Source organism: Porites lutea, chromosome 8 (genome assembly GCF_958299795.1).
Source record: "Porites lutea chromosome 8, jaPorLute2.1, whole genome shotgun sequence".
Classification (NCBI taxonomy): Eukaryota; Metazoa; Cnidaria; class Anthozoa; order Scleractinia; family Poritidae; genus Porites; species Porites lutea.
This window is the reverse complement of record NC_133208.1, coordinates 17,645,113-17,670,457: the sequence shown is the minus strand read 5'-3', so window position 1 is coordinate 17,670,457 and position 25,345 is coordinate 17,645,113. Positions and strand designations below refer to the sequence as shown.

Sequence of the window (25,345 nt, the reverse complement as noted above, 5' to 3'; positions counted from 1 at the left end):
CACATTCTCCTCAAGTTCAATAAAGCCCCCCCCCACTTTCATCGTCCACCTTTATCTTGTCTACTAAAGATTTTCACCCTTTCCGGACAAGAGAACGCATACCTGCCAATATTGATGTTCCCTTCGAGGCTGAAGTTTAAAATGTCTAAGAACGTAAAACGCCGACGCCGTGTAATTCACATATGTAACTTTATTCTTATTACTACCTTCTGTGCCCATGTCACAGTGAGCACGAATAGTCTTCAAAAGTTTAATCGAATCAAACCAGTATTTGCCGCTGACCGCTTGCTCTCCTTCACTTGCCTTGATCTCTTTGCAAGACTCGGCGGGTAACTCGGGAATAGAACCCAGGGGAACTAATGAACAAACACAAACTCAAACTTATGGCTGTGTGTAAAAAAATTTGCAGACGAAAAAAGGGGGAAAGGAAAGAAATAAAAGAAGAAGAAGAAACAATTAAATGAAAACTATATATTGTTATAATTATTTAGTTGTCTATTCTGGCGTGGTCCTTGTAGGGGTCAAAAAATCATTTGAACCACGCCCAGATTGTTTTCTTTTAGGGTTTTTATATTATATAAAATAGTCATTGTTTTTGCCAATAAGCTTTTGAAATTATCAATTATGTGCTTTTAAGGTTTCAAGGTAAGGTAAAGTTTGCATACGCCCCAAGTGGCCCATCACGCCAGATCCTTTACGTTTTCGTGGCGTGAAGCATGTTGGATGATGTGTGTTCGGTTTTTGTTGAAATCCTTTAGGATCGTAGCGATTAAACATTAAAAAACAGAATTTAACAACAATAATTACGTTTGAAAACATTTTCCGCCCAACTTTAGCTAAGAAGATCTTTTTGTAAACGACTGGAACACATTAATGGTAAGTGAAGACAACGACAAAACACGCAATTAATAAGTGACATTGCTATTTACAAGTGAACGTGTGAAATAAAAGAATCCTTTGCTACAAAACCAATGCGCCCCTAGTTGATCCATTAATAGCAATAGATGAAATAACCTTGAGTATTCTGAACACTATATCTCTGTCATGTTTGTCGCACAGAAAAGTTTTGCAAATTTAACCCCCTCCTTTCTGCCGTCCTGTTACGCAAGCTGAATATTGTTGTTGCTTGTACTTAACCTGACTTACCTCTATTCGTGACTAACCCCACGTAATATCTTTTGAAGTTCTGCACAAAATTCTTGGGTGCTGCTTCCCTCGTACGGTTGTTTAGTTCACATATATCCTGGTTGATGACATAATTGAAGCTTTGACACCTGACATCTTCTTTACATAGCATTAAGCACTCAAGAGAGCTTGGTGTCTTCATTTCTTTGAAGATGTGTTGACGCAACATCATGTTCTTTATGGAGTATTCGCCATCAAAACAAGTCCCGCTTACTTCACAAAGCATTCCCCAAAAAAGTACCAGAACTGTATTGATTGTTACTTTTCTTGAATACATTGGCCTGAATATCCCGGCGATTGGCCTAAAACATTGCTGTATGAGTGCTGCACGTCTTCAATTATTTTACAAAACGGCTAGAGGTGGTATACCGTTTACACCAACCAACTGAGTGGAAATCTTGTGCATATACATAACACTATAAAATATGAAGTGGTGGGAGAACGATCGGCGCTGCAAACCAAAATAAGGAGAAAAATTGCATCACCTCAAGTCACAACCCATATTTTCTGAAGCTTCGCTAACGGAACCGCGCGAATCATTTGATAATTTCTATCCGGAATTTTCGTCTTTCCCACTTAAATGGTTAGTACCCTGGTTTACCCTGGATTCTTAAGAAATCCGGATAATTTTGGCATCGGATTCATTTTGTTGTTTACTACAAGCTGATGCGTAAATCCGCAATTTGCTCACGCCTCTCTCAATAGTCTGAAGTCCACAGTGTACATGTCCGATTACTGTTCAATCTGCCGACGAATACGGGAACTTTTCCGCCTACAATCGTACCAGTTTGCGATTAAATCAAACTTCTGGGTAACTGTTCCAGCATGAAGTCTCCCAATTTATTTAACGCCTGCAAAACTGAACCCCTAGATGAAACACATTCGCTAACATTTATAAACCCAGCGATCCCCTCTAGGACATTATGGTTAAGTATGTAATATCAGTATTTAATTAAGCTAGTGTGTGCTTTAAAACGAAGCAAAATGAAAGGCCATGATGAATACAAACCGGGAAAAATACGTGAAATACTAACTCAAACTGTATTTATTCATGCCGGAGGGCTTTCGTTAACACATACATGTAAGAACGGGGATTTTGGAACGGTTTTGCAGAGCGCAGCTACGCGGTGCTAATCTTGAAAGTGGATCGTAACCTAGGTTTCGGTGCCTCTCTTCCTGGCGGGGCGAACAGGTGTTTATACCGGCACGCACCATTTTTCAATCATGTGGACATAAGTTTTCTATCTTTTGCCTAATATTGCTCAGTCCTGTTCTCGGTGGGCCCTTTATTCCTCTTACTAGTTTTAGAAAATTTTGGCAGGTCTATCGTCATTTTAGTTGCCGTCTTTAATAATTACTTCTTTGTCATCAAGGTTAATGACAAACGAAACACAAACAAACAAACAATAAGGAAATTTGAACGACAAATAAAAAATGCTGCCAATTTTATCCCTTTAGCTTTGAAATCTCTTAAAATTATGATACTGACATAAGTAGACCGACCATTCTTCTTCTTCTTCTTCTTTCAAAAAAGGGGCCTTTCCAATAAGCTTGACTAATAGGTAGCTTTTACTTCACAGGTACTTTAACAGGGATTTGTTTTGCACACCGGTACTAAATTTGCCAAAATATTTAACAAGATTCCAACCAAATTCGATGTAAGTTTACTGATGATGTGGTGTGCATATCCCAGTTGATCACTTGGACTTTCTCAGGCTTCTCCAGAGCCATTTTCCATCTATTATGCTCGATTCTTTAATTTTGTGACGGTATCGGGTCTATATTTTTTCAGCATTTATATACTCTAGTTTCCAATAAAAGTAAAACTTTTTCACACAAGAATCAAACATACGTATTCTGTAAAGTATACGTAATCTTAACATACCTGATTCTCTGTGTTATGAATTTAACACACGCGTGTTTGCGAACTTCAAAAACAATTTCTTGAGTTTTCTGTATTTTTACACACTGATTACAGACAACAGTGTTTAAATATAACTGATAAAATGTTAATGTATTCCTGCCATGAATTCTACCTCTTGCTAAGTTTATTGAAGAAAGAGGCGTAAAATAGAAAGACGAGGTATAAATTGTTTTCCAAGTAAATACAATATGGAAACGTTTTGCCTAAGCTTATTCATATTCTGTCCAGTTTAATTCACATTTAATATTTTTCTAGACTTTCGATTAAAAATAGGCCGAGTGGAGTTTATGTTTATGCTCATTCCTAATTCTTACAGAGAACGATTTATTTGTCAGTTAATTTGAAAACTACGAGATGAAGCTCAAATCAATTTCATCTCGTGTTGAACAAGATTTTGTTTCTATTCAAGAGTTTTAATAGAGCCAAGAAATAAAGAAAGGAATCAATCTTGATTCTTGTTACAATAGCAAATATTGCAGTTACATATATCGTGTTTTGATTCATTCATTCCGTTTTAGGGATTCGCGCGACATCGAACTCGCCTGCCGTGCGTGTATTTGAGTGGTCAACGTGCGTTATATATCTTAAGTTTAAACCAACAAAGATCAATGTGGGTCACTTTACATTATTTGATATGGAATAGAAATATCCTTTGATATCCTTTGATAGAGCAATTTTCGTTTCATCTGACCTAGAGCGAAACTTTCATGGTAGGTTATAACCACATATAGTCTAACATCCCGTAACCGACCACCCAAAATGCTAAGACTGCTCGGAGAGGTCGCTTACGGGAGGTGGTCGTTTACAAGAATCAAACCAGGCACATCTACTTTATGGAAGGTAATTTATTGCACGCAATGTCTAAGTTAGGATATGTGTAGTTCCATGTTGTCACTAAAGTTCTTCGTCTATAACATAGTGCACACAGCGAAAATAGAGATCAAAGACTGAGTCGAGTGGTCGCTACCCTACGAGCAGAGGCTACATATTCTCGATATAAGCTGGCGTGCGAAAAGTAGCCTCTGCCGACAACCCTTCAATTTTCTATCGTGCGTGCGCAAAAATCGTCACGCGATTCGCTAGCAACTGGTTCTTCAAATCTGCGTGAGTTTCGCGGGAATCAAACTTGCGAAAACTACCTGCGAACTACTCTCCTCGAGCTTTTGTTTTGTTTTTCTGCCTCGCCCCCTCTGGTTTTAAGTATTTTAGTCGCAAAATTTCCACGGATCGTCTTTTTTAGGAAAGTATTTTTATGTTATCAACTGTAGTAAGTTCTGTCTGTTTTGCGGGGAGCACATTTTTCCGGCGTTAATATTACCTATAGTAATAGTTGTGCTCAAAGTGAAAAATGAAATTCGCCGACAACGCTACGCAGAAGTAATGCTTGATTTAAATTGGATGCTGTAGTCTCACGATTGTGTTTTAAACTAATGTTATGAATGAACATAGACAAAACAGTAGTCAAAAAAATTATTTATCGAAAAATTTTATTCGAAAACCCATAATTTTATTCTTAAAAGCAATTCGCGTAATACTAACTGGATCGTGGATCATTTCACGCAAGTAAAAGCTGCCGAAGACATCAAATGTCAACGCCAAAATCCGTCTCAAGTCGTATAAAACATCTACGAAACAACTATAAATACTTAAATTTCTTGACCATTAATGTGCAAGTTGTACCTGAAAATTCTTTAAAAATTTGGCCGCTTTGGTTTCTTTTCAGAACAGGACAAGTGTTCCACCGTGAAGAAGCCAACCAGGTTGAAGTCCTTGTCGTCCTTGAGGGCGAATCAGTGTTCAGCTGAAAGCTTTTTTTCTGCTTTTTCCACTAAAAGAAAACTGATCGATGATTCTTTTGAACATTCCGGTTCCCATCTGTGTCTTAAACAGTGCATTTAGTCTTGCTTTGAGAGGTGACACAACAAAAATCACCGCAGTATCCATTTTCTTTTCCTGGCAAACAAGAACTACCATATGATAAATTAACGATCTTTACACGGACCCGTACGAAGCACCGGCAGTAGCTTGTTTTGGTATTCCGACGGCTTCACTGAAAATACAGAGCTTATTCAAGTTGTTGACGACGCTCTTTTAAATACATAAACAGGGATTTTTGAAATTGTTTTGAACTTTTCCTGTTGCTACGTTTGAGCTGCGTTGATCCGCGTTCGTATGCGAGAATTTGGCGGGAAGGGATGCATGAAGGCCCAATAATGGTCAGCGTTCATTCGCTGACGCAAGACTCACGCAATGCTCTAAACCGGTTTAAATTTATTCGTCCAGATTTCTGGACGGATTTGAACGGTCGTCGGCAGAGGCTACTTTTCGCACGCCAGCTCATACCGCGAAAATGTAGCCTCTGCTCGCAGGGTAAGTGGTCGCTTACAAGAGGTTAAAAACAATGGAAAATCATTAATTGTCAGGCCCAAAATGTGGTCGCGATCACTTACAGGAGGTGGTCGTTTACTAGAGGTTCCAACTGTAAGGTTTTGATTGGGAAAAGTTTGGTGTTTTTGGCGGTCGTTTATGAGAGGTGGTCGCTTACGAGAGGTCGTCGCACATGGAGGTTCGACTGTATTACGCGGTAAAGCTACTTCATAATTCTGATTCGAAGCTCAGTTTTTAAAGTAACTTTTAAACTACAGTGGAACCCCGTTAATGCGACCACCGTTGGGCCATAAAATCCTGGTCTTAATAACGAGGTGGTCGCATTAACGGGGTCTTCAAAATAATAAAATGACTCAATGGTTTTTACGTTTGGTTTGAAAGAATATGGCCGTAATAACGAGGTGGTCTTATAAACGGGGTGGTCGTAAGGCGGGGTTCCACTGTACGTTAAACCAGTATCAGAAAAGTGAAAGGGCTGTGATACGGAGCCTTTAACGGTTTTTTGTCCTACACATTCTCCTTATGTAAAGACCCTAAGTGTTCAAGTGTGGCCCGGCCGGTGTTGGAAGCCGCGACGTCCGCTCAGCCGCCTGCGCTTAGCCAGGTGGCGGTTTTAAGTAATGAGATTGGCGATAGCAGCGTTTACAGCCGGCTTCAGGTGTTCAGATTTAAATTGTGGGGACACCACAGAGATGTGACAATGGCGGGAAAAAAAGAGGGTTACTCGCACTCTGACTAAGTTCCCCACTTCAATATCTGAACACCGGCCTGCAACAGGCTGGCAGGTTTTAAAAAGACGTTGGTGTTAATCACCCGATTCACGGAAAGCAGAACTTCTGCTCACACTTGCTATGGACCGTTGTTTATTTTGGCCAAAAAATAAACGCATAAAATGTTAGGAAGTGCGCTAATGTGGAAATGTGGTTTGGAAGATGCAATTGATGTTCAGAACCAGCGTTTTAGTGGTTGATAAGTAGGTGTGTAGCTATGAGGAAATGGTGGATGGATGGGCGTAACTGACGACTCTTTTAGGTCCAGTGTGTCAACAGAGGAAATCACGACTGAATCATGAACGTGGAAATCGCACTATAATACAGCTTTTATTTGAATGAAGAACATATGCTGAGGTTCAATGAAAACAGGAAAAGTGACAATAAACGCTCTTAAAGCATGACTGCAAGTTTGTTGATATGTAAAGACCAACGCTATCAAGTTTATGACTGGCCAGAAATCTTACAATTCTCTTGTTTTCGCTGATCACTTGGTAATACTAACTAAAAATATTTTTAAAAAGTGGACCTCGACATAACGAAGGGCCAAGGGACTGGCAAAATTTGTTGACTATACCGAGGTTTCGATATATCGAGGTTCTTTTTCGTATATTTTACTATTAACTGGGGTAAAGAAAATCGTTCGGTATACCGAGAACTTCGTTATATTGAGGTTCGTTATATCGAGGTTCAACTATAATACTTTAAAGAGGTTAGAGAAAGGGATTTTGTAGAAATTTTACACAATTTTCTGACTTCCAGGCGAGTAGAAGTAAAAAATGGAAGAAGTTCAAAAAAGGGAGTGTTCCCAACGGGTATTATAGCAGCTAAAGAAGGTAGGTTCTATACCTATCTCCAGGAGAGGAACTAACCGACCTGATCTACCGCAGATTCAACCTACAATAAACAACACCATTATTGTGATCAGCAGCCCATATCCACTTTGCTGTCGCCTCAATACCACTTATCATCTTTCCCCATGGAGAATCAGCTGAATTAACTCCAAACACTCTTGCGGAAGGCCAATTCTGGTCATCAAAATCCGGGGAATTCCATCCGGGATACAGAACACCGGTGCACTTCCAGCTTTCATTGGTTAACAGGCCATTGGTAGTGGAGCCAAGTATTCCAAATCCTCCTCCAACGTCCGTTCCTATCACGGAAAGAACTCGAGTGTTTCCCGGTACATTGCCGTAGGTAAAGGATACATGCCAATCATTGTTGTCGTTTCCTAGACTTGTATCATCAGCAAACAGTTCCATTGAATCGTCACAAGTAAACGTGGCCTTAAATGCTGCAAAAAAAAAAAAAAATGATAGCATCTCTCTCAAGGCCAGTTCACAAGTGCCTTTTTCGCACAACTCCTGGTGCGACTTTAAGATGAGATTTGTAACATGGCGCGTGTAAAATAGCAGCGACTTTGGAGCGATTAAGTTACCGTTTATAGGTGTTAATCCGCTTTTAATTTTGTTGTGATTTGGGGTTTGAGTTTTTGGTGAGCTTTTCTTGTTTTTCGCAAATATACAATGATGGACAAAAGTTCAGACATGGATGTATCTATCCCTCCCCTCCCACTGTGTAACCCCACCCACTCCCCCAAACCAGTGTTGTATTCTAACCCGTAAGACTTCGCTTCACGTACAAACATTGATTTGGGGGTGGTGGTCGTGTGTGTGTGTGTGTGTGTGGGGGGGGGGGGGGAGGGGGATGGTTACGGCGTTTAAACAGAATTGCACAATAAATGAATGAAATTTATGATGAAAGCACGAGTTTTAGACAAGTGTGCCAACTACTTTCTCACAGATTGTATATTCCGCAACAATTGAATTAAGAGTTGCAAGAGAATGAAAAAAAGTTTTTTTAAAAACGGCTGTGCAAAGTTTGTGGATGAAACCTTGTGCTGTGATCATCCGATTGAAACCGCCCCAGCGGTACTTTTACGTCGTAATAACGATTTGGTATGTAGTTCTAACTTTGGTCTGCGTCAATGACTCCCTGTGGCGTGACCATTTAAAGGAAACGTCTTTAGCAGACGTTTATTTAAATTTTGGTATTTTTAAAGGATTTTTTAGCCTTTAACTGAATTTTTTTCGTAAAATGTTCATCTTCTTATTGAGAATTTGCTCTGTATGCTCCAGTTTGCGCCATTCGGCAAACATAACATGGAAGGAAATAATCTTAATTTAAAACCATTGACTCATGTTTAATGCTTCAGAGTTCTTTTAAGGTATCATCCACCCTCAAGTACCCTCCTCGCGTTCATCGGCGCTACCGCTTTCGCTTTTAACAAACACCCCCATAAACCGTACATTTTCTGAAAGCTTAATAGTTCCAGATTATTGCTTATTTCTTTTAAAAAATCAAAATATTAACGCGATTTAGAAATTAGAAGCTTTTTGTGAAAGCGGGTGTCACTTTAAATTTAAGTCCAGTCCAGCCAAAAATTCACGGAAGAAGCCAATTAAGAACGCATTCGCTTCTTAACACGATTGACTAAAAAACCGTGTCTCAGATTTTTGTCAAATGCGTTTGTTCTGTTGTTATAAGCAGGTGAAGTTGGGGATAGCAAATAATTAGCACTACCTGTGAAAAAAATACTCTAACTCGAAAACGAAAAAAGAAATCAAAATTCGCAGACACGGTTTTTTAGAAAAACTATCTGACAGTAAGTTGGCCCAATTTCAGCCAAATTGGTTCACGGGTTGCCGACTTGGAGTTTAAAACGTACCCTCAACTTGCCCTGATTTTCATTTTGAGAAAACAGTGGAAAAAGATTTTTGGCGGCGTATTACCCGTGATGAGATTATAACAGATTATAACGCCAAAGCTGTCAATGTTGATGCATACCAGCGAAGGGACAACAATAATGACACAGCAGGAAAAGTTGAAAACGAAACCCGACAACAGATGAACAATTCATTTGAAAGGCTCTGCTCTGTTCGATCCTTTCTGTTGTCGAGAAAGCTTCATTAGTTATTTGCAACGGGCAGTTTTCATTTTCGCAACGGACAACCCAAGTTGAGCTAAGCCCACCTTTACTCAATACATTTTTTAAAAGTTCGACACTTCCCAGGAAAAATCGACAACAAACCGCTTCCTGGAGTTTTTCTTGAAGCTTCTTTCTCGCTAAATAGACTTTCAAAACAGTACTTCGGCCGATTTTTATATGGCGCGGGACATCTCGTGACTTCGCCTCTCGCTTGGCTGCTAAAAAGCTCGCTCCGCTCGCTAACGAACTCGTGAAACTCGATTCCACGGTAGTTTCAATGGGCTTTTCAGGAGCTTTCTTGATTGTAGTAGGAGCCCATGTCGCTCCCTGCTAATTTCGAAGCCCACTCTTTGGCGGCAAAACGATTTTGTCGTCTTCTTTTGTCTTGGAGTCGAGGACGAAAACGGACAAGCTCTTTTTTCTTCTTTGGAGGCATTCACTTTCAAACTCCGTGGAAAACGATTTCTGTCAAATTGCGTGATTAGCTTGGTTCAACAGCGGCACCCGTATCAAGTATGACAGGACTTGTCAACAATCAATTAAAATAATTAGCACAGAAAAAACTTTTGCGCTCTATAAGTCTGCACAGAAAAAACATTTTTTCCTGGAATTTTTTTTAAAAGAAAGCTCTTGATGAGCTCTATGTAATAGTCTAAAAATTGCAAATTTAGAAAAATGATGATTTTTTAACCTGGATGATACCTTAAGGGCAAACCACGGAGACTAAGTCTTAACCAAACTTACAAGCACACTTGAAGGATCCAATAGTGTTCACACAAATTGATGAACCACTGACACAGCCATGGCTTCCAATGGTACATTCGTCAATGTCTGTGTTAAAGTGACAAACTGAAAGTCGGTACTTTGCATTATTTTACTTAGTCCCTTGTTAATAACCTTTCAATCTCAAGCCTGTTAAAGTTGGAATGATCAGTATGTAGAGATACACGCGCTATAAATAGAAGGTACAAGGTTAAGTGTCGATACGACATACACTGTTAGCATCAGGCTTGTCTGCGATACTTATTACGTTACTGTATTATGTTCTTGGTATACGTTCAAGCGCGCAGGTGCATTACAAAAGGCCACAGGCATTTAATGAAGGAGACAGAATGAAAAACGTCACTATTTTAAAAGACGCTATTTCGCTCACTAAGGAGTGGTTTAGAAGTCTAAAGCGAAGGTCCGCACGCGCCTTTTCACTACTTTTAAAACGAGTAGGAGACTCCTGGAGGGGCGGAGGTGAGAGACGTCTTAATTACGAGCGTTATAATGTTGTCCGGTGATGTCACCAACTTTTGCGAATTTGATAGGCACTTTCTGATTGGCCTATTACGTTTCCGAAATGGAAAGCCTCTTATTATGGGCTGAACGCGCCGAGGAAAACATGTGAAGTTTGAAGTGTTATTTACAGGCTACCCAGGATAGGCGGTGGAGACGGCCTACATTTTTCATTTTTGTATGTATGACCCTGAAGAAGGAAGGCCGTGCCTTCCGAAATATTGGCCAAAAAAAAAAAAAATTCCGACAGTAAAATCAGCCTTGCTTCTGTTGTTCGACATTTTCCCGACTACCGATCACTAAGGGTGGGAATAAGCTATGTCCATGGTTAATCCTTTCGATTCTGCTTCTTTGTCCGATAATCTAGTTTTCAATTAGATCTTAAGTGACAGGGTCATAAGCGAAGTCGGAATAAAAAGGAAAAACTCCCAATTCTAACATCCCCGTTCCCAGGGTTCTAACAGTTGCTGACTGGCGCGTCCCCAGTAACGATCCCAGAAACACTAGCGGGACGCATTTCGGCTCCAGTTCCTTTCACATTTCTAAATTGAAGAATGGATGGTGAATGCAGCTGGCGTCACGGCAGCCGTGTTGGTTGACAAGAACAAAAGACTTTCCCTTCGCTGGGAAATAAACACTTATTTGCCGAAGTTTAACAAAAAAGGGGCATGGTTTGTCAACCGACATGGCTGCCTTGTCACGACAAGATTAAAAAAGTCCCCTTGCCAAAAATCAGTCTGTTAGTGCAAATTGGTAGGGAGATATAGGCACCTCCATGCTCTGATGAATCCATGCAATCAATCTAAAATTGTTTTCGATTGTTATGTTTATGATCCAGGCCAATCTTAGAAGAATTTACGGGGAGTCATTGGAGCATATAGTACTTACACCCCCTTTCCAATTTGCACCAACGGGCTGTATTTTATCTGGGGTTTAAACGGGGGGGGGGGGGGGGGCGCTTTTTTTATCTTGTTCTTTCTAAATTCCAACCCATCCCATAATTTGGCAATTTTTTTCGTGACGACATCACTTCTCTTCTCTATTGTCTACTACGCAGTCTTAGTTAGCACATAGAAGTATTTCCATGCATGAAAGACCTCCCCAATAGATTTTGTCTTTTTCTTACCCTGGCAGTGCTCGCCGTCTCCTGTAAAACCAGTTGAACAAGAGCAATAAAAAGAACCCTGGGTATTGGTGCAGTTTGCATTGGTGTCACACAACTGGTCTGCCGCAGTGCACTCGTTCACATCTGAGTAAGTATAAAAAGCAAAAATTAAACTGCGCATGCGCTTGATTCCAAGCAGGCATGAAAATATTTTATGGAGCAAAGAGAAAAAAAAAACATTCATTTAAGATTTAGAGCCCTGTAAACTTGATGTCGCTAAAGAATAGGCGAATCTTTGTTTACGTATTTGCCTCATTAAAATATGCTTATCGTTCAGTCTAATGTAGCTAATAAAATAAAACCTCTGAATATTAAAAAGAGCATGACAATTTCAGTTGTCCCTGAAACTTTGAGCCCATACACCGAATGGTTTCGGGAAAATTCTCTTATAAAAACTAGAAATTTTGCAACTTTAATTTTATGGCTGATATTTCCTTCAAAAGTGCTTGCAAAGAGCTTAAAATTGCACAAACGTCTCAAGTTAATCAGGTAATTTAATTTTTGGAATTTCCAGATCGTACATACGACCACTGTTTCTATGAGTTAAGTCATATGCTAATGAGGAAAAATTCAAACAATAAAGTCAGCAAAGATTCGCCTCCCTCCTCCTTCTCCCCCCTCCTACTACTATCTCCTTCTTTTTTTCGTTACCCTTTTCCATCTGCGTTCTCCACACTGGGCACGATTGTTAGAATGTCTGTTTAAAGCCTCGGACAAGCAAACCCTTACTCGCCAATGTGGGGTGGACGGCTTAACAAAGTATGAAAAGATGGTTCGCGTTTCCTCTTAGTGTGAAGTCCAAAATGTAAAGAAGGTAAAACGTTAATGACATATCGTTGTGATGTATAACATATCAATTTTACTTTTATCACCTTTAGTGTTCATGTCGCAGTGAGCAAGAATGGCCTTCCAAGGTCTAATGGAATCAAACCAGTATTTACCGCTAACAGCTTGCTCTCCTTCACTCTCCTTGATCTCTTTGCAAGACTTGGCGGGTAACTCAGGAATAGAACCTAGGGGAACTGGAGAGGACAAGCAGTATCGCTTAGGGCAACCTCGGAGACCTAGGGACGGTCGGTCGGTCGGTATGAACGGTGCCGCGAAAGCTTTCAAGAACGGTTAGGAGAGCCCCTGAGATGGTACGTTTTTCTCTTAATCTAACTATACGCACCGATTAAAGTCATTAAAACATTAAATTTTGCGGGCGAAATCTTGTACCTGGCTGTTTACGCCTGCTCGGCGTACTTGTCAGGCCCGTGCAGGAGAAAATTCTTCGACCTTTAAGGTGATTTGCAACGACGATGCAGCATTACAACATTGCTGCGACATCGTTTCAAATGGTTACAACATTGTGTTGCGCTAAAAATCTTCGTTGCCAATCGTCTGCTGTAACATCACCTTAAAGTTAGTAAGTTTGTTGTTAAATATATCTCCTCCGTGATACAAGAGAATCAAATGAAACTGGTAGAGTAAACTTGAAGACTTGCATGAACAATCCTGGAAGTACTCTGGTGTTAGCGGATTTACCTTTCATCAATCCACATTTTGATTTCTTCGATCGGTTGGTGCATTTGTAGTTTGGTAAGATTTCCATATAACCCCATGAATTTATTATGCAGGCAACAATTTCATATTTCTTCTCACAAATAGTTAATGTGAATAGAGTCGAAACATATATGCATGATAACTGTATGCGGTTATACGGAAATCTTACCTTACATGCTAAATTATGGGATATCTTCGGTTTTGTTGGCCCCATTTTCACTGAAAAATTCTTCTCGAAGAAAGCTTCCACGCAGGAGCCAGACAGGTATGGAAAACACTCGAGTTTGCAGGTAAACTCCTTCGTATAAGAAAATCACAAAAGCAGTGCGACCGATGCTTGTCTCCTATTGGGCACAAAAATATTTTTTGTGCCCAATCAGAGACTAGCATTCGAAAAAGTCGCAGAACTGGTTCGTTGAGAATAGCATCCCGGGGGCTCTCTTGCCCGTTCATGAAAACTTTCGACATCGTTCATTCCGACCTGACCGACCGCCTCTGGGTCTCCGAGGAAGCGCTTCGGGCTGTGTGTGAAGAAGTGTAGGAGACAATAATGATAATAAAAGGAAAAAAAAGAAGAAGAGGGCAGTTTTTAATGTACACTAGTAAACTCTCATGTATTTGGCTTAATCTGGTACTCCAATTTTCCGAGGCATGAAACGATTAAAAATATTTCTTCTCCCCCGCTTGGACACGATGCCAGTTTATCGCAGGGTTACAACCCAGCTGTGTATCGCCGATACCCATTTATACCCCTGGGTGATCTAAGAGGGGCAGAGTAGGGCAAAGTTTTAAAGCTAAAGATAAATTTATACTGTCACGCACGTAATTTTACGCACGTATAGGCGTGACCTTTCCCACCCGTGCAATTTTTACAGGCGCGTAGGCAAGTAAAAATTAAGCGAGATCCACCCTAAGGAAACAACGTGAAGCCAAAGCCTTGATCCCGAATCTCCAGAGCCGGAATTTGAGGTGTTATTAGGGCTACTACGAGTAATTTTCATTTTATTATAAGTTGTTACTTAATCTGACTTGCCTCTATTCGTGACTAACCCCACGTAATATCTTTTGAAGTTCTGGACAAAATTCTTGGGTGCGGCTTCCTTCGTACGGTTGTTTAGTTCACATATATCCTGGTTAATGACATAATTGAAGCTTTGACATCTGACATCTTCTTTGCATAGCATCAAGCACTCAAGAGAGTTTGATGTCTTCATTTCTTTGAAGATGTGTTGACGCAACATCATGTTCTTTATGGAGTATTCGCCATCAAAGCAAGTCCCTCTTACTTCACAAAGCATTCCCCAAAAAAGAATTGTATGGATTGCTGATTTTGCTGAGTACATTTTATCCTCTCTTCGCCTGAAACATTCCTGTATGAGAATTAAACGTCTTCATTTATTTTATAAGAAGGTTTGTAAACTAGGGGAGACTTTCCCTGATTTCTGAGAAGTCCGTTAGATTTTGGAATCGGATAAATTCAATTTATCGTTTACATACAAACCAAGCTCAGGAGATTTTGATTCCGAAATCTAAAGTGAATACTTTACATTCGATTTCTGTTCAATCGGCAATGCTTTTACTGAAAACAATTTTTCCTACGAATCCAGATACTCGTCTGTGAGTACGAGTTTGCGATAAAACGAAGCGAAAACGGTAACCGATCGCGCATGAATGTTTCCGAATTTATCAAACGGCTGCAAGAGGTCTTATTATGTTCCCTTGACGCCTACGTATCAAAATACCCTAAAAGTAATAAGTCTAGAGAAATCCCCTCTAGAGTAACCATAGACTAAGTATGTCAATATTTATGGATTAACAACACACAATAAGTGTGTGTTTAAAAACAAAATAACGGAGTGAAGAGTATAGGGGGTGTGACTTTGATGCCAACTGCGCTAAAGGGATTTTTTCTAAGGTTATCTCTACACTATTCGGATAGCTTTTGCGCCAGCGTGAAAACCTCGTCAGATAGGGTTCTTGATCACACATAAGAAAGGTAATTTCGAAGCGGTTTATGTACCGGAGGCGAAGCTAAGCCGCGCCTGATTTTTGAAAGTTTGTCGTCTTCTATACAGGTCACGATAGGCTTCTGTTCCAATATTCATAGCAGTGTAAACAGGTGTTCATACCAGGGGTCAATTTAATAAAACTTTTACAAGTGTAATTTACAAGTGTAGCTATTGTTTTCAGACTCTAAAACAATGGCTACACTTGAAAATTGCACTTGTAAATGTCTTATAGAGTGTTTTCACATGACGTCACAGCAGCATATTGGTGTCCAAAAACAATGAAACGGCGGCCATGTTGGTGTCCCAAACCAATCCTCTGGGAGCTGAACTCTTTTCTTTTGCAAACGCTTTCTTTTGTTCCAAGAAATTTGCATTGATGCTGGCCACGTGAGTGAAAACACTCTATTAAATTGATCCCAGGTCGGAGTCATTTCCATGTTAGTCGACATGTTACGCTATCCGGAATAATCTAGACATGGCATGATAAAGTCGAAACTCTCGTAACAACCACCTCGGAAATTCGAAAAAGTGGTCGTAACTTATTAGAGCTTGGTGTTTACGAGAATGAACTCTCGTAAGCGACCGTAAGGTAAAACAATAGAGGGTGGTCGCGTACGAGAGCTTCACAAACTCATTAATAATTCATAAAGGCTAAGTTAGGCTCTGTGAGTGATTGTTGCCCCGCAGGCTAAGTGGTCGCTATAGAAATGACCTAAATACAACACTGCACTGAACAAGGTCTTTATCAACGAACCATCAGCGCAATGTGCAGTTTCATTAAAGTGTTCATTTATACGAAGAAGACTCTGAGTGGTCGCTTACGAGAGCTTGGAAACAAAGGAAAAGTCCCGTTGGGTAATCCCAAAAGTTGTCGCAGTCAGCGCTCGTTTACGAGAGCTTTTCATTACAAAGTTCAAGTCACAGTTCAAACTTGGTTTCACAAATGTGGTCGTTACTAGAGCTGGTCGCCTACGAGAGTGGTCTCAATGAGAGCTGCGACTATATATGCGTTATATTAGCCAAGCTGGTTTGGTCAAGATCTTTATTGCTATAATTATTTATTTATTTTTTGCGTTTTTATGGACCGAGATAAACTCGAGGTCAACAAAAACTCAAAAAAGAACGAGGCCAATATCCAGCCACCTTGAACGAACAAGCTTGGTCAATAAAGGATTTATTATATGGCCAAAAAGAGGACTTTTGCTTGCGGGACCAACGCCGGAAATTCCGCCAAGCGGGCAAGACGGGGGTAGCCAATCAGAATACAGGATTCGTTCTATTTTGCTCATTCAGGTCCTTTAATGATTCCTTGTACAAGCAAGTTTTTTTTTACCATCATTATCGTCGTAGTTTCTGCCTTTATTAACCACTGCGTTGTCATCAAGGTTAACAGGTTGATGACAAACAAAACAAACGAACAAACAGGAAAGAACGTAGCCAAACATCATGCTGTAAATCTTATCCTTTTAGCTTATGATACTCTAAAACGAATTATGTTTCATAAAAGGAAAACATCATCCCTCTTCTTTTTAAAAGAAGATTTCAAATATGCTTAACTAAGTTTTTACTTACCAAGCATGCACTCGAACAACGATTTATCTAAATTTTCCTAGATTTAAAAAGATTCCAGACACTTTCGATGTGGTAAGCGTCAATGTCCCAGTGACCACTTTGTCGTTTGCCGCTTAATTTGGTGACGGTTTGATTATATCAGTAATGACTGTAAATTACCAATACAAGGCCATTACTCGGTATTAAAAGGTTAAAATATAAAGTACGCTCAACATACCTGACTCTGCTGTACAAAACTCTTTAACACAAGAGTGTGAATTTCAAAATTAATTTATCGAACTTCTGTAGTTTTGAGCACAAATATAATAGACAACAATAGCTAATAAAATGTTAATGTAATCCCGCCATGAAATCTATCTCCTGCTAAGTTTATTCAAGCAAAAAATAAATAAAATTTAAGACTGAATTAAGGCGTTAAATAGGAAACAAGGTACTGAATTGTTTCACACACACGTAAATAAAATATTGAAAAGTTTTATATTATTATTACTCATTTTTTGGTCAGTTTAATTCACCTCTTTTTATTTTATTTTTTTTATTTTTATTAAAAATGCGCCGCCTGTGAAGGTCCAATATTATGTTGTCGTAACGTTTGTGTTTTTGCTCTTTTTTGTTTAATTTACCAGTAACCAAGAAAGCTAGAATTCTTACAGAGAAAAAATTTATTTGTCAATTAACATAGCTATAAGCACTCGACAAAGATTTTGAAAACTAGATTTATGAAACTGAAATCAATTTAATCTCTGTTGAACAAGATTCTGTTTTTATTCGAGAGTCAAAATTTAGAGTGAAAGAAATATAAAAGGAATCAATCTTGTTTCTGGTCACAAAAGCAACTATTGCAGTTACCATGTTTTCATTCAGCGAAACAACAAGTAGTTTTTAGAAGTTACGAAATTTTTAGACAAACGCTTTTCGCTCCTATCGCACCACGAAAGGGAATCCGGATTCCTGATACGGGAAATTTTTGCTTGTGAAAACCGGAATCCTGGGCTTTGGAATCTCGAACACAGCTCAAAGAATCCGGAATCCCACTAACGATTGGAAGTTAAAATCCAAGTTCCACTGACAAAGACTGGAATGAAGTACCTGGAATCCGGAATCTGCGATGTGGAATCCAGAATCCAAGACTGTTTGGATTCCGTTCCATGGGGCCACTCCTAGCTAGGAGGTTTTATTGTTTTACTGAAATTGCCGAGTTGGCCAAAGTCTCAAAGCGAGGCTAAGTGCAAAGCTATTGATAGGAAACTGATTTTTTATTCTCATGCAAATAAAATTCATTTTCACGAGATAGGTGTTGCATTTAACCTCGTTTTTAAAGTGAAAGATTTTTGAACTCTGAAATGGCCCATTGTTATCAACCCTATTAATACCCATTTATCCCATCTCTTTTCCTCCCGCCTGCCGCCGAATACCGTGAAAAGAGGCCTCTGATAGAAAAGAATAAAAGTCCTCGCCCCCCACATTCTTTACAAACAGCAGGTAGTTTCTTCCTACGTCCCACAACTGAGAATCAGAGCAGCTAGCGAAGGAGCTGTGAGACGGGGTCTACAGTTTATCGTCCCTATCCGAGAACACTATAAATGAATAGTCTGTTCGTAGATGGCAGAACAAAGGTAATACGTTTTCTTCAGGTTGTTTTGAGACCGCTTGTGGTGGTCCGGTCTGCATTTGAAGCTGCGATCTCCCACTTAGAAGACCGGCGCTTCTTCATTTGAGCTGAACAGGCCGCGGTTAATGCTTCGGTTGTGGATCCTGAAACCCTTATCCTGGTTTAGATGTTTAATTTTAAAATGGAATTTCCCCTGCCCTATTCCCGATCTGAAATGCTGTTCCCAAGTTTCAAGACAATTCCAGGAATTACAAAACATTACCCCATTTCTGACCGACACGCTTAAAGGTACGGTAAATCGGTCAACAAAATGCGCTTTTTTTTTTGTTTTGCTGCAAAAACGAGTTGAATAGAGATGTTCCGCGTTTAACAACTCATCAATGAAACCTGCCGAAAGTAGAGAACAGATCTACTTTTTGCAAGAAAATCTCTACACTTTGCGCGTTTTACCAGCCCAAGTTTGCAGCTAGTGACGTAACGCCCGTGTATGGCGTGACTCACGTGCAATTTTATCCAATAAGAAGTTAGTGTTCACACAACTTGCATCAACTAAATTTTTTGCAAGAAAGCTTTGAACTTGGGTGGAAAAGCGCGCAACATAGCATTTCAACTAGCTTCGCAGCAAAACAAGTTACACGTTTTTGTTGACCGTTTTACCCTAGCTTAAAATATCAATCAATTTTCAAACAGGACAAAAAAACCATGCTTTTATTCACCTATGTTGCTTATATTAAAAAACAACGTCAAGCTATTTCCAATCTTTTTGAAGAGCTGACATGCCTTCGCGTTAATTGAATTCTAAAAATAATTGCCCAGTTTTATTTTTTAAGACTATTTCCAGGCGGTGAAACTCTTCCTGTCATCATGATCTGTTGCTACGGATGTCAAGAACGAAAATGAATTGGAACTTGAATAAATGGGGCCGGCTCTTTTTGAGTTTGAAAACTATGAATGTAATACAGCAAAGGAAGTGTATACGAAAAACATTTGACGACAGGTCATTCCCTAACGAAATCATTTATTATAACATCGCTTGGCGCTGCACGGGAACGAACTAACCCGGAAACTCTGAACGTATTATATGTAAGTCATTAACAAGTTACAGTTGGTTATTTTAGGCGATAGGTTGTAAGATCAGCGGCTGAAGAGGGAGCGTTAGAGTTAATTCAGAACTCTCCAGATTAATCGTTCCCGTCGCCAGGTAAATACCCTATTAAATAGAAACCGGCTCTAGAATGGTAGTTTTGTTTGAACCTTGCCTAGTCGGAAGTCCCCAAGTTTTTATTTGCGCTCGAGGCTTATTCATTTTGGATCACGTGGTCAGAGCGAATTTGCCTTCGCTACGTCACCGAAATGCGTGATAGTGAAGGCCTGCATGGTACAAAAGCTAATTTCGGTTGAATACAAGACGAAGCCACTGCGCGGTCTATTGCATAATAGTAGTTTGAAATTCAGTCTTGAAGATCAATACTTTTAATCTGATGTCGTCAGCTTTTCTATTCGCAACAGAATGTTCACTCAGTTTTTCTGTCCTTCTAATTCCTGGATGCTATTGGAAAACAAAAACAAAGAACAGTTCAAATATGTCTGCATAATATTACTTTTTTATCTTTTATAACATAACTTTCTTTATCTTTCATCCCGATCGCTTACACATGCTTCATTTTCGTAATGTATAGTATGTAAAAGACATGTATTGTCTTGCTTTTCATTTCCAGGTAGCCAATCCTGTCTTATAGTTCCGTAACATAGAAGCTAATAATACCTGACAGTCAAAGCTAAAACTTTGATCTTAATCAATAGTGGTGTCTAATGCCAAGGATTAAAATCTTCTGCAATCTGCCATCAGTTCTCGAATGCTTTGATCGGACATGTGTTACAAATTAGATCCCATTGCTCTAAAATCTCCTGGACACCTTATGAAGTTTACACAGAAGTCTCTTACATTGTTAGAGTAGCGTAAATGGGTTTGATTTGAATATAGCAACAACCCTAAACCCAGATAACAGTTTCGAGTCAGTGATTAATAACCCTTCTCCCATATTTTCGTTGCTTTACCCTAATCACCCATAGTCAGTGCCCGAAACCGAAGCTTTGAGGAATAGTACGTTGTGTAAAGTTCAGAAGGTGTCCAAGGAGGTCTACCGAAAGAAAGAGTCAGACAAATTTTCAGTTTTCATATATACATACCTCAGTTGATTGAGTTTCGAATTCTTTGCCTCTACGAAAGACACAGGAAAGAATGTAGAGAATTCGTGGTTGTTGTGATCTATGCAAAGTCTTGACCTAAGAGGAAATATTCTGAGAACAAAGAATTGTGAGAACACACAAGACCTTGCCTAAATACCTTTTTTGAAATGATAATCATAATCGTAATAATGATAATCTTTAGCTTTTCGTTTCATTAGGCTTAAAGTGCATGATTTCTACAATCCCATTTAAACTAAGTCGTCAATTTCTTTTTTTTTTAAATAGAATACACTTGTCATTAACAAATTTAGAATTTATCTTGTAGAATCAAGAGCCTCAAATATGTATCTGCTTCAATTTGCCATCTTTGACACCATCTCTTTAGGAATCTTGACATGAAGATTTCTACGACCGTTTGGGTGGCAGTAAAAACAATGGTTGATTGACTGGGACACCATTCCCAATTATAAATCGAACCATCAAACTAACGATCTACCAAGGTGAAAAGGTTTCTTTGGAAACCGACAACACAGGTATGTCGGAGGATACTTACCCCTGTTCATGGTGTGTTAGGGAGCTTGTTCCAACTTATCATGTGATTGTTGAAGGCTTTGTGGTCGGCACCCGTGATTTCCTGACTCAAAAACAATGCTTTTCATAACAGGAAACTATAGAGTGGGTATGATCAGTTTTCTCACAAAAGCTCAAAATTCTTCGTCACTCCAACTTCACGTTACATGCGAAGAAAAACGAATGAGAGCAAAAATTGCCACTCAAGCAAATCATCTCTCGTATCTCTTTGTTCTTATTTAAAATTAAAATCCAATTAAGAGACAACCAGAACTTAGCTCGTCGGTATTTCAAGTGTACTGTATGGATAACTAATCGAGAATTAGGGCTATAAACTAGTTTTAAACTGATGAATCGTGTGCGGTTTCTTTGCAAATTGATTGAGAGTCATCATTTTTTGTTTGTACTTACGACACATTTGACTTCTCTTGACCTCCCTCTTGCACTGCCAGACCTGAAAATGCAAATATAGCGTGGACAGGAAAAACAAATTCACCAGCAAAATATTGTTTTTCTCACCTTACGCACAACATGACCTCCTGTCCTTCTGGTCTCAAGTGCTTCATGAAGGGATACACCCAAAAAGTAGCCAAAAAGAAAAAGCTTTCCGACGAGCGAAGCCAAAAAAGATTTATCCCTTGTTCATTCTCCGAAAAAGTATGGCAAAAGTTGCATGGGAAAAAAAATCTTTGACGTTCGAAGCTCCTGAAACACAACTTTCTAGGTTTTAAGTTAAATTGCTTTAGTAGAGAATTAAGGCACTGACCAACTTTGAGTTTTTGTAATTTTATTTGTGATCGGAGTAAAAGGTATTACAATAATTTGTACACACTACAAAAATATTACTACATCTTGAAGTGCAAATTAGTCGGTGAAATGTATTTAAGACTTGAGGGAAAAAAACGTTAGTGGAAAAGAACACGCTGGCACTCACTTTGTTTTCATAACTTTATTAACGATCCAAGTGCAATCACATTAAATTAAAATTAAAATTCACTACAAGTCGTCTTGCTTTACTTTAAGCGTGTGAAGTCTTGATGCAGTCAGTGAAAGAGAAGTGTCGGGCGTTTCTTCAGGAACGCAACCAAAACGCAGAGAAAAGTTTATAAAAAAACGCCAAAAAAGCATTGTCCATGAATAAAGAGAGAACATGCCAAAAAATTAAATTTATCCAAACGTCGAAGAAAAAACAATGGCAGAGAGTGCGACGGAAAAAAAGACGTAGACGTTCGACATCGCTGAAATAAAAAGGCATTAATTAGTAGTCTACCCACACTTCCTTCGAGCCAAGGCAATAAAACATCACACAATTACGCATGGTTCACCTTATTTTTATTGACCTTGCACGATAACATTTTCTAGTAAGTACTGTTATTAATACATGTACAGCTATACTTCTAAGATAGTTATAGTTGTCTTAAAAAAAACTCACACCAACAACACTTTACCTCCATATTTACTCAATTTATTCCCATTCATGGGTTAATTACAATAAATTTATCTACAGATCATCTGGCTCCCTTCGGGCAGGTGAACTGTTGATGCAATTGGAGTCAAAGGTGTTGGGCGTTTCTTCAGGAACGCAATCCAAGAAGTCGAAAAAAAATTGAAAAAGCAAGAGCACGCCGAAAAGAGGTATTGCTTATCCAGAATTCGAAGAAAAGAAAAAAACTCGATGGCAGGTGTGCGAAAAACAAAAAGCGTTCATGTTCTACTTTGCTGACATGAAAATACATTAGTAAATTGTATAAATTATCGACCCAGTATACAACCTTTTAAGCGAGGCATAGATACTACTGTGACAACTCTGAACGTTTTGCTTTCTCTTTATTGATTTGGTAAGATAGCATTTCTTTGTAAGTACCGTTATTTATTACAGTTCTATTTCTACGATAGTTAAAGATATATTAAAGAAAAACACACACCAACAGCACAACAGTAATTGTTCTTTTATTAAATTCCACTGACTAGTTACAGAGTTTAACCGCTTATCGGTAAAAAAAAAAAGAAAATGATGGTATGCGCTCCTACAAGAAAAATTTAGGGTCCAGTAAAACCGAGGAGTTTCCATGTGTCCTTAAAACTCGACACTTCGAATGGACACACCAGGGTTCCCCAGACCGAACGCACGGGTCATCAGCAGCTTGCTGTCGAGGCATTATCGATACCAAGCCCACTACGACACCGTTTGAAGTTAAATCCGTAGACAGATCAGAAGCCGAATAGCAAGACCGGATAAAAGCCGAATCGAAACCGGATCCGAATTTAAATTTATTAAATGATAGAAGAAATTTCCACTAACCTGGTGTCCCCTTGTAGTGTTAACCTTGGGCCGATTGAGATGGTACGACGTTTGCAAAAACTGTATGTACACGCATCGCACGACCCGCTACATGCACTTTCCTATTCTGCGAAATATGACTTAGTACTGGACAACAGCTATAAGCAGACGCCGCACCACTTAAATCAGCCGTACCTTATATGGGCTGCAGTTCTGTGTCAGCGTTCGTCCCGAACCTGGAACTTGCTCGGTCACGATTTTCCTCCGAGGGTATCTAGGCTCCAGATGCTGCATGATAAGGCGGGGTTGGGCTTGTCCATATGTTAAAAAGAGGTTGCTATCGAAGATGACGTCCAGCCGGCCAATTAAATTAATCAACTTTTAATAACTGAATCAGCAAGCATTGAAGTTAAGCATATGCGACTAACAAAAAACATCCGCGTCTACGAAGGAATCCAGGCCAGGGAAGACGCGTTATGGCTTTTTTCCGTTTAGAACCTTTAATTTTTACAACTGTGATCTCCGAATTACTTTAACTTCTTGTATTCTTAATTTTACTGGAACACTCGTCACGTCCTTCAATGTTAGCTGATACAGCCTTTTTATTAAGTTACTGCTATATGCCGTCTATTCTCGCTACACTCCTTCCTAGTCAGAACGAGTCACTTGTACTTCAACGTCATTGGACTCTTGTAAGCGTGGGAATAATTAAGCGTAAATAATAACTTGCAGAGCCACACTGTCATTATCTGTATTACTAGTTTTGGTATTCCATGGCTCGTAGTCCGGCTCCTTCTTCATCGCCGCGATGGCAGCTACCTTGTCTACCTGACTAACTACATTAGCTTTCTATGGCGTTCGATGATCTTTGGTCTTCTTTCTTCGGCCGGCTTCTTCTCTTGATGTACAAAAAAAGGATCAGAAAGACGAAGCACCCAACCACCAATAGAATCTTGACGTGAAGACTACCTACGCCTACAATTTGTAGACGATCAGTGCCTGCGTACTGCAATGCAGGGCTTCCTAACGAGAGAATCCTTCCGCAAGACAAGATTAACAAGAAGGCATCCTTCGTCGTCTTAGTGTTAGTGATGTCATAACGAGAGAAGCCTCCCATTACCTGATGGGCCTCACAAATCTATCTATAACCTGTAAAGTATACACGAGTGTACCACAGAGCGCAAATTCAGGGAGGTGTACACAAAGACCTTATGAGTCTTCGCATGCGTGTCCCTAAATTCGATTGCGGCCTCAATGGCATTCTCGTGTCTACTCCACGGGCTACTGACTCTACTAATAACCTGTCAACTTGATGTTGCTCCTCCGGTTATGATACTGCGTCGTAGATTCGTCTCGAAGACTACCTACGCTTACAATTTGTAAACGATCTATCCTAGGTTGTGTGCATTGTCCCATGTTGCCCTTGGTAACTTGCGACAAGGCAATAGGTCTTAACAGGAAGAAAAGCCTGGTCGCAAGTTAATTGTAAGACTTCACTGTACACTCTTCTACGCTCGCAAATTTGGTACTTTTTTAAAGTTAATTCTTTTAACAAGCGAAAAGCTTTTCTATCACTCTTTCCTTCATTTGGCTTGTAAGGAAGATCAAACAGATCGCAAGCTTAACATTTCAGTCAAGATCAGTCGTTTGGGTTAAGTAGGCCAAAATTTGCGAGGCTAACCTGAATAACTACCTGTAACTAGAAGAACCACTAAACTTGTAAGGGGTGGCCAAATAAGGTCCCCTACAGGAGTTGAATGGTCCGTAGTCTCTAGTTTCCTAATTGTTTTAAAGCGTTAACGGTCTGGTTAAACCTTGTGGATAAAAGCTTCACTTGTTCAGTGTGTTAGCTATCAAGTGAAGC

At 39.5% G+C, this 25,345-nt stretch overlaps 1 long non-coding RNA gene across 1 annotated transcript; it reads right to left on the bottom strand.

Annotated features, from left to right (window-relative positions):
• Nucleotides 1–7,455: 7,455 nt before the first annotated feature.
• Nucleotides 7,456–11,789, bottom strand: LOC140945834 (uncharacterized). Its single transcript, XR_012166758.1, has 3 exons — nucleotides 11,664–11,789; nucleotides 10,001–10,087; nucleotides 7,456–7,561 (listed from the first exon to the last, which is right to left on the bottom strand). It is a non-coding gene; the product is annotated as an uncharacterized lncRNA (long non-coding RNA).
• Nucleotides 11,790–25,345: the final 13,556 nt, after the last annotated feature.